We start from the raw sequence: 19,924 nt of genomic DNA, 5'->3' as shown, positions 1-19,924 counted from the left end.
CTGAAATGGAATTACAAAGAAAGAAACTACTGGCCTAATGTCAGCCTTCCAAGTGAAGTTGTTGCCTGCTCATCAGAAAACAGAAAATACCTGTTCCCTGAGCAATGTTAGCTTAAAGTCCTGACACGTAAGAGCTTTTTGGGATTTAGAACGAAGTTGCTTTGATTGACTCTCAATTGGATGGACCAAAAAAGATAAACCAAATGAATTCTAGGATTCCTGAGATGAGAGATGGTCACTTAGTTGACAGCACACTACACTTAGAAGTGACATCAGCAAAAAGTGTCATTATAATTGAGATGCCACATACAGCAAGCAAAAGAGGAGAGAAAATAGGTCTTGGAACAGCTCTACACAAAAATTCTCACTGATGACAGTCGCATTTAATGCCACTCCAAATTACTAATTTGTCTTCTATAAATAACTGAAGCTACAGTAAGCCAGGAACACTGCTTTTGTTGCTAACAGTTGTCAATGAAACAGTTGCCTGCCACCTCTCTCTCCAGTTGAAGAGATACAGAGGGAAAATGACTGCTTATGAGGAGAGATCTTACATGTGATGTCTATGATAGTGGTTGGATTTGATGACCAAAAGTGTCCTTTTAAGCCTGTGTTCCTGAAAGAAGTCTGACCAGATCTGCTGAGTTTAGACTCAAACCATGCAGGTATTTTTCAAAATATATTAAAAGAATTAAAAACCCCAAAGTAAACAAACCAGAACACATAAACCCCAGCAAAAACCAAAACCAAAAAACACCTAAAGTCCTACAACAAAACTTGCTAAAGAAAGAAAACCCAGACACAATCATTCCAACAGCAGTATCAGTGCTCCCCATCATACTATCTCTACCCCAAATATGCCTGTTAACTTCCAAAATTGCTGTAGTTTAATTGCATATTAGTCCCTCAAGGATTATACTAAACCATAGTCCTTCAGAAGTATTCAGAAGTGAGTGACAGTCGCAGCCTTAAGAGAACAAGAATGTGCCACAACCTTGACGTATCAAACCATCACTGAATTGCAGAAGGATTGAGGTTATACAAGACCTCTGGAAGCCATCTGGTCCAACACCCCTGCTCAAATAGGGCCACCTAGAGCTGGTTGCCTAGGACCATGTCCAGCAGTGTTTTGAATATCTCCAAGGATGGAGACTCCACAACCCTTCCGGTCACCTGCACAGAGAAAAAGTGTTTCCTGATGTTCAGAGGAAACTTCCTGTGTTTCAGTTTGTGCTACTGCCTTTGGTCCTGCCACTGAAAACAGCCAGGCTCCATCTTTATGCCCTCCATTCAGGTATTTATATACATTGATTAAAACCCCCCCGAGCCCTCTTTTTCAGGTTCTGAGAGAGCTTTCCCAGCCTTTCCTCACTGGATGGATGCTCTAGTCCTTTAATCATTTGCAAGGCCCTTCACTGGACATTCTCCAGTATGTCCATGTCTTTTTTGTAGTCGTTCACCACCACATCCTACCTTTAATGCATTGTCCAGGAGGAAAATCTGTAAAGTTTGTAAAGCTAGAAACCAGGTAGCATCCTAAAAGAAAGCCTGAGCAGGTGGTCCAGTATTTATCAGTAAGAAAATAAATACAAGATAAGGACAAATACATTTTTTAAAAAGCTGTAGCAAACTAACAACTACACTAATAAGGAGCAACAAGACACTTCAAAGACTTAAAAACCAGAAGTAACTAAGAGAAAACATGGAGTAAACACCACATAGCTTGCCATTCATATAAAGGAAAGAAACAGTCAGAAAGGTAAAGAGACAAAATAGCTTATAGCTAGGAAGATTCTCTAAGTACACCAGGAACAAGAGGAAGAGTATCATCTCAGTTAATTAACAGGTCTATTAATCAAAGGGCAAGGAGAGCCTAAAGTATTTAAAGCCTCCTAATCATAAAAAAATTAGTTATAACTAAGTACTTAAATTACCTTGAACAATGAAGGAGGAATACAGGTCAAAATACAGAAAGAAAAGGTCAAGAAATATTTAGTTAAGTTAGTTTTATTCACATCAACAGGATGATAATATTTACCCCATATTATTTAGGAACAAGCTGGAAAAAAAATGTGGAAAACCCAGCAAGGTCATTTCTGGGTAGATAACAAATAGTGTTTAGTCTTCAAAAACATGGGGAAGAAACACAGTTCCAGGCAAGTCAACTTGATTGTCTGGAATGATATTAAATTGTTAAATAAACAGCTGTATACCACCTTCCTTAATCCCAACACCCAAATGTCACAGATTTGTCAAGAACAAGGTTAAGTCTAATCAATTTAATTTCCTTCTTGACCTCATGAGTTGGAGGGAAGGGCAGAATGAAAGAATGGGAACAGAAGAGGTGACATCGTGTTGCATTTCATTAAGCCTTTTGACATTGTTCCCTTAAATCACTATTGGATTGATCGATTTGTTGAGAACATCATCTAAATAAGTATCTACTAATCATGCAGCATAAACCAAAAACATGCTTTAAGTAGGTTCCCTGGGGAGAAGTGTTTCCTGGGCTTGGGTGCATTCAATATTTTCAGCAGTTACTCTAATATCAGAATTGGAGAAGGCATCTGAAATTTGTAGATTGCTTTGGATTGAAAGAGCTGCGAGCAGTTTAGAGAATGAGATTAGAATTAGAAATAAGTCTGAGAAATTCACGAAAGCAGCCCCATATCAATAAAACAAAATGAAGACAAGTAAAAACACTACATTGCAGAAGGAGAAAACCAAAAGCAGAACATGAACACTGGAATAACTGACTAATTGTGAAAAATAAATATTTAATGGACATTTGAAATAATACATACATACATATATATATATAATGAGCTAGACAATAATGCATGCCAAATCAGGGACAGTATTTTCCAACAGATTCTTTTTTAATGAAAGGAACCAGTTCCTGATGAAGGAAAAATCTCACATTGATCACTATTTCTGTAAGATCTCTCCTGAAATCTAGCAAATGGCCACTAAAAAACAATGTATAGGTATTGAATATATAGAAAAAGCTTTAGTATTTCATTTAAAAATATTAAATCCACATACTCAAATGATAAACAACTCTCAGATACTGTTTTCATGTTCCTTTGTGTTTTCAAAGCTCTAGCAGCACCAAGACTGTTTATCATTGCTGAAATGATGAAGCTTTAAAATATATTAGGGAAATAAATAATTCCTGTGCATTAATTATTAAATCTGTCTCTACTGCAGCTCCTCAGCAATACTCCTGCATATTCCAAATAGTTTATCAACAATAGTCTTAATGGAGGAGAAGCAAGGGGAGAAGGAGTAGCATATTAAAAGAGGTTTTTTCCCACTTACAGCAATTCCCAGCCTTTATTTTGCTTTTTTTTATAAAGTGGAAATAATTTAAAACAGAACAGCGAACGTAAGAGAAGCCCCTTGGTTTTATCTTTTCATCTTATTGCTTTATGTAAATAACTACTGTGCTATCTTGTAGAACAAGTTGCAATACTTATTATGTGAAAGATTCACATTGCAATGATATTGAAATAAAACATGTAATTTGAAGTTTATTTTAAACTGACTTGATTCAGTTAAGAGGTTGCAAAATTCTACAGCTTTTGTCTCCCTGAACACCAATAGTTGAATCAAAGAGGGTCCCTTTTATGTGGATATCGTAGTGTTTTAAATAAAGATAGTCTTTGAACATACGTTAATGCTGACATTAAAAAACTACAGAATGACATTACCGATTTCACTTTCACTTCATAGAAGTACATCATCTTTGCACAGCTGTAACAATGTGTACTGGCTTGTGTCTTTGTCCTTAGCTTTGGACAAATACTCCTGTATTATACCAAAGCAATCTAGTTTGTTAACAAAATATATAACTGATACAAATTTGTCTGTATAACTAAACATTGAAGTGGTGAATTAGATATAAATTCAACAACTAAATCAATTTGACAAATGAAAGCAGAATGACATTACATCATTTTCTTTGCATGCAACATTGTCTCCAGATGCTGACAATGTCAAAGATGTGCTACAAGAACTCTTAAACACAAACCAAAAGAGTTGACTTTCCTATCAATCAAGCATTCTCACAGTGAACTCAACTTGGAGTGTAGTGAAAAACCCACAATCCCCTCCATCCTTCTACCCCTCCAACCCAAAGCCAACTCAACAGAAACCTTCAAGCCACTTTGGTAAAAAACCTGGCAGGAAACAAGCCTGTGTTCTACAAATGTTTGGAAGTAGGGTGGAAGCTACCTATGAAATTTCCTTATGCCACACAGAGACAAAGTCAAAATTTTTAAAGGCTTTACCAGAGGAAAAAAAAATAATTTAAAAAATAGAATCTCCTCACCATATAATGGTATCTACTTCCCACCAGGACAGACACAACAGTCTATGAATTTATTACTGCTCACTCAGGACCAGCTTGAAGGCTCATCTCCATATCTCAGGTCTGGTTTTGCCACTCGAGTTTCTCCACACAGGTGAAAAAAAAAATAAATTCCACATCTACAGATAATCCTCTCCTCTTGCACATGCTCCCCATTCCCTGAATATTTTTCTCCACATATCCAAACAGGTATTTCCAAACATTCTTCAACTTTTTGCTTCCAGTTTTTTTTTTTCCCCCAAGCTTTTTCTTTCTCTTTTTCATTTTTAATCAATGCTTACAGATCCATAAAAGAAAAATGTCACTCATGCCTCAATGCAAATGAAGTACTCCACCTCAATTTCAGATGTTTACTTCTCTTCAAATTTCACCATTATGGCTAAACCTGACACAGAGAAAAGTCAATTAAGCATCCTAATAACATTATCTAAAGCCACTGCATAAGAAATTGCTCACAATTTATTTAAAGGATTTGTACAGCAATTACTCACGAGATACTGCACTTTCTTGGGATTTCCTGTTCAACTTGATCTGATTACAAGAAGTATTTTGTAATCAGGGCAATTTGAAAGCATTTCATAGAAGTAATGATGTGTACCTGTTAAATTTAATTTGGGAACCTTAAAAGCTAGATTTTGTTAACTGTCTCTTGGACTAGAAACCTTGTATATAGGGCAGCCATTTTGAGAAAAATAGAGATCCCACCATGTTCCTCTCAAAATATTTGTAATGTAGTTGTAAAATCTAATTCTGGTCCTCCATGAACAGCAGTAATTATTTTATTTAGCTTTCAATATTTATTTGCTCCAGAAAATACTGAAGTGTGGATACACTACGGGGAAAACCCCACCAAAGAACACTATTGGTCAGTAAAATGGAAGAAGCACACCACTGGAAATTCAGGTATCTATTATTCTGGGAACAAGCCTGATAATACCGGATGAGATACCTCATTCAGTATAATAACTGGAAGTTTTTCTGTGACTTGTGCTAAATGTCACTCAGATGCCAGAGTCAGCATGGTTTGTAAAGATGCTCTGCACTCTGAATCTTCTTAATGTGACTACAGAAGATACCAATGCAGAAACACTAAAACAAGCACCACACAAGTCTGTACCACAGAAATGTGCATACCAGCTCTTCCTGTAACCATTCAGACTAAACCTGGCACTGGAGTCTGACAGCTGCAGCATGTGCTCCTGAAAACAAACAGAAATTACACTACTATTGAGGCTCAGAAGTGAAAGGTCAGCTAAATTGTGAGTAAATGTGCTTGTGTTGTGAGGAACTACTTTTCGAGAAAGCATTCAGCATACCCAAGTGTTTCCAAGTAAGATAGATCATATATGATGATGAGTTTTCTAATTTCGGAGACAGATGCCCAACATAATTACATGGGCATGGGAAGGCAGGTGATGAGGGAACAGTTTTAAGAGCTTTATTAATCTGTGTTTGAAAGCAAACGTTCAGTTTAGCAAAGCGATGTACCCTGGCAACCAAGTAGTGTCACAGGCATGAAGTGTCCATTGGGAAGTGAACTCCATGTCTGCCTTTCACAAACAAGTGAACACTCTCTCCTGTTCTGCTCTCCATACCCAGACATACTTTCTATGCTCCTGTACTCCATCCATGCTCCTCTGGCCTCTTCCAAATCTCCTCTGAAGACCCCAGTAGGAACAGCCCCCAATGGGTAGCGCATGTCCGTTACTCCTAGACTACACCCTCTGCTTTAGTTTAATCTGAGATGAGCCCAGGACTCAGGAACACAGACCAGAGTGCTCAGACTTTGTACAACTGGGTCTTGAAAGACACCAGTGATGGAGGTTGCACAGCTTTTCTGGACAGCCTGGTTCAGGCCTTACTGTAGTCATGGTGAGAGATTTTTGTTATCATTATTTTTTCTTCCCTTTGGTAAATCAGGCCCTTCTCTTGCTTCAGTCCAAGACCATTGTCAGTTGTCCTGGCTCTGTGCTCCTTCACACAGAGCCTGGCTCTGCCTTCTCAATAACCTTCACTCTGGAGTTTCCAATGCTCCCACATGACACCAGCCAACTCATGAGGAATGGAGACCAGAAGGAGATATGTTTCAAAACCGCCTTTGTTATCTACACCAGCATTGGCACATCTGATAATTTATAGCCTAATTATGGGGGTGATTTTACACCTGTATAGACATTACATTGGAAGAATTAAATGGTACAATTTTATATCAGTAGAATTAAACTAGTTCTAAATCCTGCAAGGATACTCAGCTGAATTCAGATATACATATTTCAGATTAGCCTATGCTTGCTACTTACAGGACACAGTCTGTTCTAAAACAAGATGATACATTCACGCAGGAACCTTTAAACAGGTTTAAATATCGTCCCTTTTGTGTGACTTAAAGAGCACTCCAGCAAAAAGAGGTTATCCTTTGAAGGAAACATGAAAACACCATCAATTGTGGCTTGCTTTGTACGCCTCCCACCTGAGGCTGGCAGAGTGCTCTGAGACCTTCTCCTGTGGTTGTAAGAGCTTGCTCCTGTGCTTCTCCATGAAGAAGCAGTCATCTGCTTTACATGGACCATAGTCATGCACTGGAGAAAGGAATGGGAAACGCTGATCAATTTATAAAAGGTGCAAAATTCAAACTGGACAGGTGGCACCAGTTAGAAGGTGAAATACAACAGTAAGAGCCTTGTGCTTCAAAGACCACAGGCTCAATGCCCTCATATCCCCTGAGCTCATTGCTTTTCCTCACATTTGTACGGCTTCAAAACAGGCCTTCTACAATTAAAACTGGCAGAATTTGAGCAATACAGTTTCCAGAGACTATTTTTCTTTCCTTTTTGGGGTGTTTAACTGAAAAAAAATATCCCTGTTTTCTTTGTGTTTAGATGAATACTGGATTGAACACAGGTCAGGGAAATCCTGTTTTTTATTTCCAAGGGGCTACCCTTAAACTGGACAAGAAACAAAAGACTGATATCTTGCCCATTTGCACCATTTAGCTACTGCTGATTCCTGGAAAGTCTCCAGTGCTCAATGTCACCTCTCAAATCTGAAGCATTCAATATGATGTGATTTATTATGTGGACTGAATGCACAGTGCTGTGATTTCTTGTTTTTCAAGTTTAAAGGAAATTGCTTTTTTATCTTATGCTGACAAATACTTTTTTTTTAAAGTTCCCCAATAGTTCCATTTACAAAACAAACCCTAGCAATTATTATGTAATTATATTACAAACTACCATATTACATTAAATTCAGTATCTGTATCTAATTTCTAGGGCATCTTTTTACAATGGTATCTAAGAATCAGGCAGCTTTTTTTTTTCTTTCTCTTTTTGGAGTTAAATTTGCCATGCTTTCTCCTGATTTAATAAAATACATGTGCATGTTTGAATTAGTAACACTCTGGAAAATGCATCCGATTCAATTTCTGATATTATCAGAGCATCTGCAGCTTATCACAAAATCTAAACACAGTCTGCTTGCTTCCAGTCAGATTATACAGTCACATAGAACTGGAGGTCCCCTCTACTCCAGTCAAATTTCAGTTGCATATAGATCTCATTTCTGCAGAAAACAACCAGGCAGAGCATCAACAGCTGTCTGAAACGTGGGCCAACACATTAAGGTCTCAGTGTAAAGAAACATGGATGCAGTTGTCAATGGTAAACTCCTTGGTATATAACACCTGCACTTCAGTTTCGTTTATGGAGTATCAGGTAGCTGCAAAAAACAATGTAAAAGAGAAGCTGATATGGTATTTCAAGTTTATTTGCTCAAAATTGTAACAGTTGTTTAATGGCAAATATTAATGGCAAATATTTTGAACTACAGAACAAGCCCTTTGCTCTCGCCTGCAAAGCCTCTGGCCCCAGGCCACACCTGCTGTGAGAGCACTACAGTGTGGGCTTTTGCAATGATGTTGTATTAATACAAAAGCATCTATAACTGAATGCTGGAAAACAGGCTTATAAATCTGCTCAGATTTTTCACATTTAAGGATATTTACGAGTTGGAGAGTTGTGGGGGGTGGAATTAAAGCAAAAGAAAGTTTTTTACTCATTAAAAACAAACAAAAAAAGCTATTTTCATTGAGCAACAACAGGCTTTCAGAAGTGGACATGCAGAGGACTCAACTTTTGCACACACATAATACAACCCTAACCCTATTTCAAGCCAGTCCTTCCCCTGTGGGTGACTTACAGAGCAATTTTCCACCACTGCACATTAAGTTTAGCAATGTTTTGGTTATCCATACTGGCAAAAAACCCAATCAAACTAGCAAACTAAAACTGAACATAAAGTACATGTTCCCAAAGAAGGGGTATTTAGGGAGAAAAGTTTTCTTATTTAAATATAGCATTCATTACAGCCCACTTGGGCAGGCTGAGAATGAACCCCAAGCAATAGCTGCTCACAAAAATGCTGAAAGACCCCAAATATCAGAAAAAAACATAGAATCTTTCTCAAACTAAAATATGTTAATTCCTATTGTTTCTTCCCCGATAAAGAAAAATAATGCTATTCATTGACAAGGAGAAAAATTCAGAAAAGCAGCTCTGAGATATTAAATTCTACCTTCTAAACCTGCCTACCTGAAGACCACAGGCAAAGTGACATTACTAGGCTGAACTGGAAGACATTTGTAGGAGATTCCCAGGAAAGATAGAAAACTACTAATATAAAAATTATTCCTTTTTAGCCAAGTATTAATTTGATTGCTGCAATGCGAAATTACAGAGCTAAATGATGCCTTGTTCTTACTTTGACTGGAGAATCAGAAGGCCATCACACCTTACTGGCTACCTGGGCAGGAGCACGGGGACAAGCTCAGAAGACTGTTTTCTTTCTCCCTTCTTTAACGTGTCAGACAGAATAGGGGACGCAAACTTTTTCAAGCATAAAATATGTCACGCTCTCTGCTCAGAGCGTGACGGTTCCTCCGCATGGCCCTTGTTTGGCTGTATCCCACGCATACATGCTGCACCTTCACAGTTCTCCCCCACTCTGACTATATGTGGCACTGGGGGTCCCCTCCAGCAAAAGAAACAAGAGCACCACCACTGATGGGTCTTCCTGCCAGAAGGTGCATTTTCAGAGACAGAAGAACTACATCTCCTCTTGCACTGCAGCACACATAAGAATCCTTCTGACACATGACCTTGAGTGCAAGGCAATTTGCTTCTTGCTGTGCATCATCTCAGGCAGTAGCACTGAAATAAACTGTAGTGTAAAAATCACCTCCCTTTGCCCTACTCATAGGGATTGTGGTCAAATGATCTTGGAAAAGGTATGCAGACATACTAAAATCTTAAATTATGTATTGTGTTTCAGGAAAACACTTCATGCCAGATTCATAGAATTGGTTATTTTAACTGAGACCACTGATCTCAGCTTTAGCTCAGTCAGGTCTCTGCATAACAATAGCAATGGCACACAAAAATGCTATTTTGTGACTGACAATCATGCATCTCAATCAACAGCAATAGCACCACTGCTATCAAGAATTCAAGTTCCTTGAATTGTTCAAGAATGGTTTTCATGATAAGGACATTTAAGCTTTTCTAACATTAGTGGAAGAACTGTGCAACATTTATCATATTAGGGTTTAAGTACAGTTGCCCATTAAAATTTAGACTTGGATACAAACTGCTGGAACTAAAAAGATCTATACTGAATTCAGTTGCTACTGTAATCAAATTAATGTGTCAAATTATTCACATTATTATTCCAATTACCATTTCATGCACATTCTTATTGTTCCCATAGGTATTGCTGTTTTTTACAGTTGCAGTAGACTATGTAGACTATGAGGCCCCAACCCTTTCCCCCGCAGCTTTGCCTAGGCTGCCTCCAGGCCAGTTAGTAGCTCTGTGGGAATAATATTCTTGTCCACTCAGCTACACAATGCACCAGGATTCAGGTATGAGGTCTCCTCTTCAAAGCAGATTGTATGAAACATCCATTTACAAAGGTATTAGAGGAGCTCCAATACCTACACAGTACTAAATGGCTTTATTAATACATATTTTTACACTTTTATCTTTGTGAACTTTCCCCTATACATTGTTGAAGTCTAAAACTTTTTGCCTTTCATACTAAAGGCCTCAAAGTTTATCTGGAAGCATGTTGTTGTAACTCTTTTTAGACCAAGACTAGAGTCTTTCCATTTCACTCTGAATTAAATCTCTATACAAGGTTATTGTGGGACTTGAAACTTGTGAACTGCTTCAGGAGTTGAGCCAGTTGTCCTCCTGCCCTATGCTCCAAAGTAGTGGCAAGATACTCAGGATGAAGAAGAGAAAGAAGGTTCAAAGATGAATCTGTCAACTCTAGCTGATGCAGGAGACACTCATTTTAGCAATACTATTATTAAAAAATGTTTTCCTAAGTATGTTCAAGGATACTTGGAAAAACATTACCAAGTCCTGCCACAGGGTGATTTACCTAAAAGCTCACTCTAAATACACCTTTAAGCCTCTCTCCTAACAAACAAGGCTTACTCAAACACAATGCCTTCACAGCATTCAGCACTCCCATTTTGTTTTGCTTGTTTTATGAGGAGTTAGCACTTATCTCATTTGCTTCCCCCCAGTCTTGCTAAGTGCATGCAGGGTAATGACATCAGGAATACACTGTCCCTCCTGGTTAGGGCCCCCAGTAGCAAATTCTAAAAGCCCTGTCTGGTAAACAGCCTCCTTACCCTCCCTTTCCATACATAAAGTCAGATCAGAAGGAAAGAAAAAAAAAAAAAGAAGAAAAAATTCCCCAAACTTTAAGACAAGGAAAAAAACTCCCAAGTAACTGACACAGTAATAGGAATAAATGAAGACAACTGCCAGCAATAGAAATAGTCTGTCAAAAGACTGCACTTATGCTTTACAGTACCTCTGAAGGCTTAGTGTGCCATTATGTCTCTGTAGAGGCTGAGAGATGTGAGAACAGCAACTGCAGAGACTAAAGTGCTCTCTCTCTCTTCCCCTTCCCTAAATATCATAGGGGGATAAGCCCAAACCCACAGCAACAGGCCCAGCTGGGGCACCCTGAAGAGAAGTAGTACTAGGAGGGGAGCATGAGGATCCTCTATCCCTTGATGGCTTGCAGTGTTAGCTATGTACCCTGCACCTGATGATAGTCGCTCTCTGAGCAGACGCAGTTAAGAGAAAAAAGGGGGTTATTCTGTCCTCCTACACCTGTCTACAAACCTGAGTGACCTGTCACTTGGCTCCTCTTGGCTGAATGATCCTTGCCTCTTCCTCTTTTTCTTCAAAACCTCTGTACCATTTGCATGGTGTGATACCAAACAAAGAAAATAGGTGATGGTCTCATTCTACAAAAACCAAACCAACCAAGCAAAAAAACTAAGGATAGAAATATTTACTTTCATATCTTTATGAAAACCTGAAAAGAGGGGGAGGGTACTACTGCTAACAACTTGAGGCTGATTTTTTTCACTTTCACTCGAAAGCTCTCTTATAAATCTAATACAAATTCAGAAAAAGGAAAAAAAAGTTAGTGCTTGGTTCCTCCTTATGCAACTTTAAACAAAGTTTGCAATCTGTGTAATTATAAATGGCATAAATTACAAGTTTTCATAAGTGAAGGTTCATTTTCAAAGATGTACCCTATCAAAATTAGATGTAATTAGACAGCATTTTTTTCATATGCCAGGGAGAAATAAATTAAAATTTGGCATGAAATTAAAACTTCCCATATGAAAAAAATGACAGTGTTTGAGCCTCCAACCTTTCCCTAATGAAAGTTGTATTACATCATCCTTAAATCTCAATAGAGACAATTGCATAATTTCTCTGGCACTTTTAATGTCATTCACATGATGTTTCTCTTCTCCAGTATTATTTAAGACATGCAGAGAATGCTTCAGTCCCTGAGAAGAGCCAGGCCGGTGTTTCTGTTCTGGTGTTTGGGTCAAGCAATCATTTAACTTTTGATAATTCTCATGTTATAGATGATTCCTTCCACACTTGTAGCAGACCTCAAGGTAGTAAAGGACTGGTCCCAGCAGAGATATGTTGGTGTCCAAAGGTGGTTGATTTGTTTTTTTTTTTAAAGAGCTCAACCTTCCACTACAAGGACAGCCCTTGGGGCAGCTCTTGAGCTCTTCAGAAAAGGCAGCACAAATAATTGCCATGACATCCAGAGAAAACTACTCAACCCATGGAAAAGAAGTGCATGGAAATTTCCTCACAACTACTTATCTATATGCAACATCCATCAAAGAACACCATGCTAAAGAAGAGGTGGAGACTGCCAGTATTTCTAAAGAGGCAGTGGGGACAGGTATTTTAGAAATTCTGAGTGACAGAAACAGCAGCTGTGTGATAGGATGCCCTGCTAGAGGGCAGCACATACACACACTCCTAAAAGCCGGCAAGAAAATGCCATGGAAAAGGTAAAAAAACCTTGGCTATTAAATATCATCTGAGCTTTATTTAGTATTTAATCACCTTTGCTGTAGATTGCACCAGGAATACAAACTGTTTCTTCATGATACACCATATGTTGATGGACTGTACTAAGACCCTGATACGGTGGATCAGGATGAGAATCCAAGATGAGCAGATGAGTGCTGAAAGGAAGACAGACTACAGCAGCCAGCTCTCTCAGAACATCACACTACAAAGAGTAAGTAATTTTTGTCACAGGTAGCAAAAACATTAACTCTTGGAGGTAAGCGAACAGAAGAGGAAAATATTAAGTTCCAAAAATAAACCCATCATGAAATAAAGCACAGAGCTATTGCCAAGAAGTATCTGGCTACTTTTTCGCTTTACACTGATTTATCCTAATTTACTTAAGTTTATCCAATATCCTGAGCAAACAACTTTCATCATATAAATTGTCCAAAAGCTGCTTACCTATGTGATTTGGTTTTTTGTGGTCTTTCTCTGCTCCCTAGCTGAAACTTTTTATGAAATCAGATGGCAAATCTAAGGATTTATTTATATTATAAATTGTTATTGTATTGGAAAGACTACTGAAGAATTGCTAGTGAAGTGGAGTTCTGCAAACATTCTTACTGAGAAAACATCACTTCTGTCATTGCTCATGAAAAATGAATGAATGAGTTCATGAATACCATCAAAGTGTTCTGGCTCCTGTTTTCAAGACAGTGTTTTACATGTTCCTTTCCAGATTCAACCCTGTTTCCCAAAATCTTCTCTGACTTGTAGCGATTCATACAGTTTTACATATATAATTTTTTTCTCAAAAAAAGTTAATATATGTAGAGACAACTCTGCTGGAAAGCAATTTTTTCATTTCCAGAAAGTCTGGGTTATTCAAGGCAATAATCAATTCACATTTTATACAATAACATACTTCAAGTTATTTACTTGAAATAATTAGAACTATTTGTATAGCCTGTTTGGTCTTTTAAGAAAAGAACAGATATTTTGAAATTGTGAAATATCAAGCAAACACAGTTTCCAAAATATGTTTTTATCTCTTTTTTGGATGTGCAACTAGTGTGAATAACTAGAACAAGAATGACTACAGAGCTCTGAGAGCAAAGGCAGAAAACATGAGAGCCCAGGGGATGACCACATTGGTCCTACAGGTGATGGAAAAAGCCTGGATAGGTGTGGATGCACATTGAGAATTAACAATGAGCTCTGCAGCCAAAGTTGCGAGCTGTGCTTTGGCTGTCACCACTCAGGATCCCTCTTTGAGGAAGAAGAGCTGTGATAGGATCCAATTGACAAAATTCAGTAAAAGCACCATTGCTGAAAGGCTTACAGATCCAGTGTGGAGGATTTTAAGCTAGGTACATGTGGGGACAATGAAAATGGCTAACAGTGAGAGACTGGAAGTAAAGGGAGTTAAATATACAGGGCGGGGTGAGGGGAGCAAAAAAGCCCTCAGTAGGGATAAAACAGGTTGAAAGAGGATCATCTCACATGCCGGTACACAATTGCACACAGCCTGTGTGCCACAGCTCTGCAAAGGATGGGTGTAGGCAAATTAATACAGCAAATGAATCCCAACCTCCTGCAGTCTTCTTGCATATCCAAAGAGAAAAACTCCATTTTTAAGTATCAAAGTGCATAAGTTGGAAAGTGCACCTAGGTTGTACCTTGGAAATACATTCAAATTTGCAGTCAGGTATCTTGATACAGGCTGTTTCAAAATGCAGATGTTTGCAGCCAAATATTTCTTCAAATATTTTCCCATATCTAACTTACCTTAGAAGTCATTAAACCTCATCCCTAAGCTTGACTTCATGCTGAAGAGTTCTTTTCTCCATTACTCATTAGATTTTGCCTTCAAGAAGAGTGGGCTAATGCACATGAATTTGCAAAGGCATGCTATTCTCAGCTTCTGATTCAGACTAAGGAGGTGTTACTTCTGTGTTCATTAAATCACTTCTTTTTTTTTTTTTATTAAGTTTTAATTGATGTACACAAGGTCTTCTGCTTTGGAATCCAAATGCCAGAATACAAATTTATCAAAATTTTGTTACAAGTGCTACTGGTAATAATACACAAACAAAATCAATGCCACAAGAAAAATATATCTGACATTTTACCCTGAAGGGATCCAAGAAAAGCAAGACCTTAATGAGAGAACTCTGTATTCTTTCTTCTTGGAGAATAAAATTCTCTGCACACTTTGATGAATTAGTAAGAGTTAATGCATGGTGAATATGGAAAAGAACATGGAAATGGGATTAATAAATCCTCTGCAAAGGGAAAGCTTAGAGATCCTGAAAGTTTTACCATGTCAGTCAGGGAAGACACACACAGTATCACACTGTACATATAATTAACACCCTTTTTCCTCAAACCAATATTGGTATTTGCAGCAGTAGCCTTTCCTGACCTCTGAGATGGCACCTGAGATTCTTTGGAGACTTTTGTTCTCCTGAACAGAAATGCAATGGTTTTGAGGTTTTTTTTTCTTTTTTTTTGCAAAGGAATACTGGAAGCATGAGAGCAAGGATTGCTCCCAATGACCACAGGAGATAATTCCAAAGCATTAGGAAATGCTTAACTTTTCAAGGTGCTTTTTGGGGGACGAGGAATATGCTTACATTTAGAGCTTAAAAATTACTGATTCAATTAAAACATCTAAATTTGGGGATTCTGAAGCATACTGTATGGACATATGCGCTGTCAGCTGCAAAGTACTCCTACGGCACTAGGAGTTGAATGCAGCACCATATGTTATGCCAAGATTACTGATTTTCATTAGATACGAAAGAATATATCCAATTTTAATCTTAATTTTCAATCATTATTTTATTTGGCAGCCTAAACAAAATGATGACAGACAGTATCTCGATTCAGGCTACACCTGCTGCAGGTACATCCCCTCTCACTTTCTCCCTCTTCCTTTCAAGCCTAAAGGGGGAAAAAGAGAAACCTTGAGAATGAGCAAGACCTAAGGATTTTTCTGGGCAAGAACACTGAGCTCATGAATACCTCTGCTTCCCTACAAGAAAGCTGTGATGGATAGGCTGTGACTTGGAGCCTTTAAAGAAAGAAGTCAGTCTTTAAAGTACGGTTGGGACTGTGTTATCACAGGCCATTTCCTGTATAAAGCAGGGCAATCCTATGAAGGAGCTGGATTCCCCATCTCTTCTCATGTTCTGATTCTGGCAGCAGGATGAGAAAGGAATGGGAAATCTGTGAACATTTATTACCCTCCTTGTATCTCACCAGGGATGGGTAAAAGTAAACAGGCAAGGTGAAACATGTAAGAGAAGATTGCAATGTCCCAACTCCATGTCCATGCTGGCTGACTAAAGCCACACCCTGTGTGCCAGCCCCATGAAACACAATAAATATTATTTAATCCCATCCTTGAACAAATGGCAGAGGATGTGAAACAATGGTTGTAGGAGATTCCTCTGCTTCTGATGTAGCACAGTGGGATGCTATCCTTAGTTGGAGCAGTGTCAGAAGTTGCCACAGCCACGGATGGCTGTACGGCAGCTTTATGATCACTACACCTTCTTCCACTGCAAAACACCAAGTTACCCATTACTTGTCTGCAAGTACATATTCTGTACTTGCATAAATATCTTTGGATCTACTTCCTCATCTTCTGTGAGTGTCTCACTACTTCTTTTTTCCCCAAGAGAAACACTCCAAGAGTTTTTAGTTTGCATTACAAATAACGATTCCTAGGTGCACAGGAACAGCTGGGAATGGGTATGTTTGCAGCAGAGCAGCTGGCAGCACAGGGCACAGAATGCCAAGCAATGGTCATGTAGGCACTGGGTCTGATAAAGCTCTTCCCTACCCCTTCTTTAGTAACCCCTCATTACTCCTCGTTTCCAAAACGCCCCCTGTCCCTCATCTTTGATATCAAAAGCAACCTCAAGCAACCAACCATATCTGATTACATTTTAGTTCGTAAGCAGGCCAGATAATTAATGTAGTCTTCTAATGCTACCAGATTAATGGCTTTCACTCTCTTTCACTTCAAGGTAAATAGTTTCTGCAGTTGGATGATCTGTGTCTCTAATATAATTTTTACTTCATTTAGGAGAAGATTTAATACATTTTCCATTTACAACTTCTTAGAAAATGTTCTTTCAATTTACATGCAATAGTCATGTAAATGTCAAGATCAGGAGCAAAAGAGTATGTTTTCCTAATGGAAATTACATAACACCTGCTAGTAACAGTGAAGGCAACAGGACGTACATATCTACAGACTTCTTATTTCTTTATTTTCTCTCCAACTCCTCGGGTTTCTTCAGGTAATAACACCATGACAGAGCAGCTTGAGGTTACGAGACATCACTGTACATCTCAGCCTACCATTTGAATCAAAACTCACTTTTTAATATGGCTGGGTCATAACTCTACTGCAACTGGGGTCACTATCAGAGTCCTGTTAATAGTACAGCCAGGGTATTGTTAGCCCACATACAACAAGTGCAAGGTCAGATACAGTGAGCACTGGGCTGTGAAGAGCCAGTTATTCCATTTGCTTAATGTCATGCTGAGCTTCTAGTACCTACTGGAAAGTGGCATCCTTTATCAGTACAGCTTGTGTTGGCTCTACCACTGTGCAACTTAATTAGAGAATAATTTTGCATAAAATAGCTCTTCTGGCTTAGGCAGGGCTGGAGCACAGGTAGGTCAGCAGCTGCTGTGGCACTTGGAAAACCAGCAAGCGCACAGCTACCGTCAACCCAAAATAACACTGCTGGGGCAGCACCACACCTTCTGGTGGTAGCTGAATTATTCCACGCTCTTATTTTACTTGTCGCCAAGTAAAGCAGGGAAAATATTTCTATTCAGTGTGTTTCTGACTATTAGATCATTAAAGTGCAGGCCTGCACAACCCTGATGTCTCAGATAGATGTAATTTCTAAGAAAGGTGCCATTTTCCACACAAATATATGACATCTGTGTGTGTGTTTGTACACAGGCAAAATGCATCTTAAGCCACATGTCTTGTATTAAAGCTCCTCTGGCTTTCTCAGAGTACTTACAAAACTCAGTGTCTTTATGAATGTCTGACTAGCCCAGAGCAAAGAGGCAGGAGACTGTTCAGTTTTAAAACTGATAATCTAGTTGGACTGTTTCTCGATGACAAGCTTCTGTGAAGAGATGAACAGCTTGTTCAGTGATGTGGAAACACTCTACGGAGCCTTTGAGCTCTGAGTGTCCAAATCAGACACAGGCCACTTTGGTGGTGGTGACTAAAAGGTATTACTTTGCCTGAGGGACACTGCATCATGAAATCCACAAGAGAGATGTCAGAAACTGAACGAGCGAAGGAATGAAACAACCTTACGGGCAATTTCTTCTGGTGGGAACTGAGGCACCCCAGCAAGGAATTATACCGTCACTTCCCTGGTCTACTGAAAAAGAAAGTCTCCTTTTATCGGTCTGGGTTTTTGAACAACTCTGATTTGGGTTGGTTTTTTTATTTATTTTAAATAAAACACATGCTGTATGTTACTTCCTCATTTCTTCCAGGCATAAAAAGCAGTCCAGTGGGATTAGATGCGGTAATTTTAAGTATATTAAAATTTCTGGGAAGAACACGACTGGAATATTCATTTTAATTACATTCACATTTTCTAGCACAGGTGACTGTAGCAGCAGACAACAAAAGCATTCCTGATTCTCTGAAGTCTATGTTTGTTGAGTCACATATCGAGGGGGAAGGCTCTCAGATGTGTTTTTAAGTAAACTATCACAGTCATATTTCCTGTGGGAAAGACTAAAAGTATGATAATAATAATTATAATGATAGCAATAACAACAAAAAGTAGGCTGACCCATAGTTTTTTATGCCTGGCTGTAGTCTTAGAGGCTTGAGCTCTGAATGATCTAGTGGGTGATATGCTAAATATTTATGGAGTACAGATGTGATCTTTTGGTTTCTATACTGAAGCACTGAGTGCTTTGATTTTAGCAGCTGGAGACAAATCGCTAAGCACATTGACACCCACTGTATCTTTGTAGTAAGATCTTCAAAGGACTCCAGCAGGTTAGTCTGGCTTTTCTTCACTCAGCTTAATTCTAGCATTTTTGTAATCAGTCTGTGCTTTTCTGCATGGCTTCCCAGCACATCACCTAAAGACAGATGCAAAGATGCTTTTCAAACAAGCTGACCTACATGCAATATGCAGGCTACAGCTCTAGACAGGGCTCCTCAGTTAAGCTTTATACCACTTTAAGAAGAACAGAGACTTATCCCAAACTTTCAATTATCCCTCGAAAGTAGAGCAGTATGTTGAATAAATCTGAAGGGTGAATCCCTCCCCTTCTACCCCTGCATTTCCCTCATTTCATACTGACAGTCTCAGACTGTGGTTATCCAGTTGAAAGGTCCCTACTCCCCACATAACTGAACCCTTTTATCATCAACTGGGGTATTGTCCTACCAGTCATCTCATTTTCACAGACTGTGTTTACTCTGTAGCATCAGATGGATGACACCCACATTTCCTCATTCCTATTTTTAATCATATTTATTGACACTAGAAGGTAAAACAGTAATCCAGGAGGAAACACTTGGATAGTCAGAACAGCAGATGTTGCACTTGTACCTGGCGTTTTCTGTGCAATGCTTTGCAAAAACTCAAAATTCATAGAATCATAAAATATCCTGAGTTGGAAGGAACTCAGAAAGATCCACCGAGTCCACAGCAACAATTTGTTCTATGGCTTCTCAGCTAATCACCACAGTCTGCTCCTGTTCTTGCCTATTTCAATTAAAGTAGGTGAGTCTCACTTAGCTTTCTCCCTCCACTTTGAGTTCCAAGATGATTGTTCCTCCCTTTAGTCAAGCAAGCACAGCCTCAGGACTGCCCTGACTTGGTCTGTTTGTATCATGCATGATCAGGGATGCACGCTCCATCTGGAAGTCATTTTAGCAATCTCTGCTTTGCTACTGCAGGGAGGGAATCAGCATAAATACTTTCAAAACATGCACTAACTGGGACTTGGCACAGCAAAATTGTGTTTTCTGTAGGTAAAAGTTTTAACTAAGCAATTGCAATCAAAGATTGGTTGCTTCTTTGCACTATCCCAGTGGCATTGAATCAGAATAGTTTGAGTTGGAAGG

General features: G+C 38.8%; 1 protein-coding gene across 1 annotated transcript in view; it reads right to left on the bottom strand.

Moving 5' to 3' along the window:
- PHACTR1 (phosphatase and actin regulator 1) overlaps positions 1-19,924 on the bottom strand; it is a 312,791-nt gene that overhangs the window by 245,731 nt on the left and 47,136 nt on the right. The window lies entirely within an intron of this gene.

This window comes from Lepidothrix coronata, unplaced genomic scaffold (genome assembly GCF_001604755.1).
Source record: "Lepidothrix coronata isolate B3197 unplaced genomic scaffold, Lepidothrix_coronata-1.0 Scaffold23, whole genome shotgun sequence".
Taxonomy (NCBI): Eukaryota; Metazoa; Chordata; class Aves; order Passeriformes; family Pipridae; genus Lepidothrix; species Lepidothrix coronata.
Note: the sequence above shows the minus strand (reverse complement) of the source record. Positions and strands in the feature narration are given on the sequence as shown.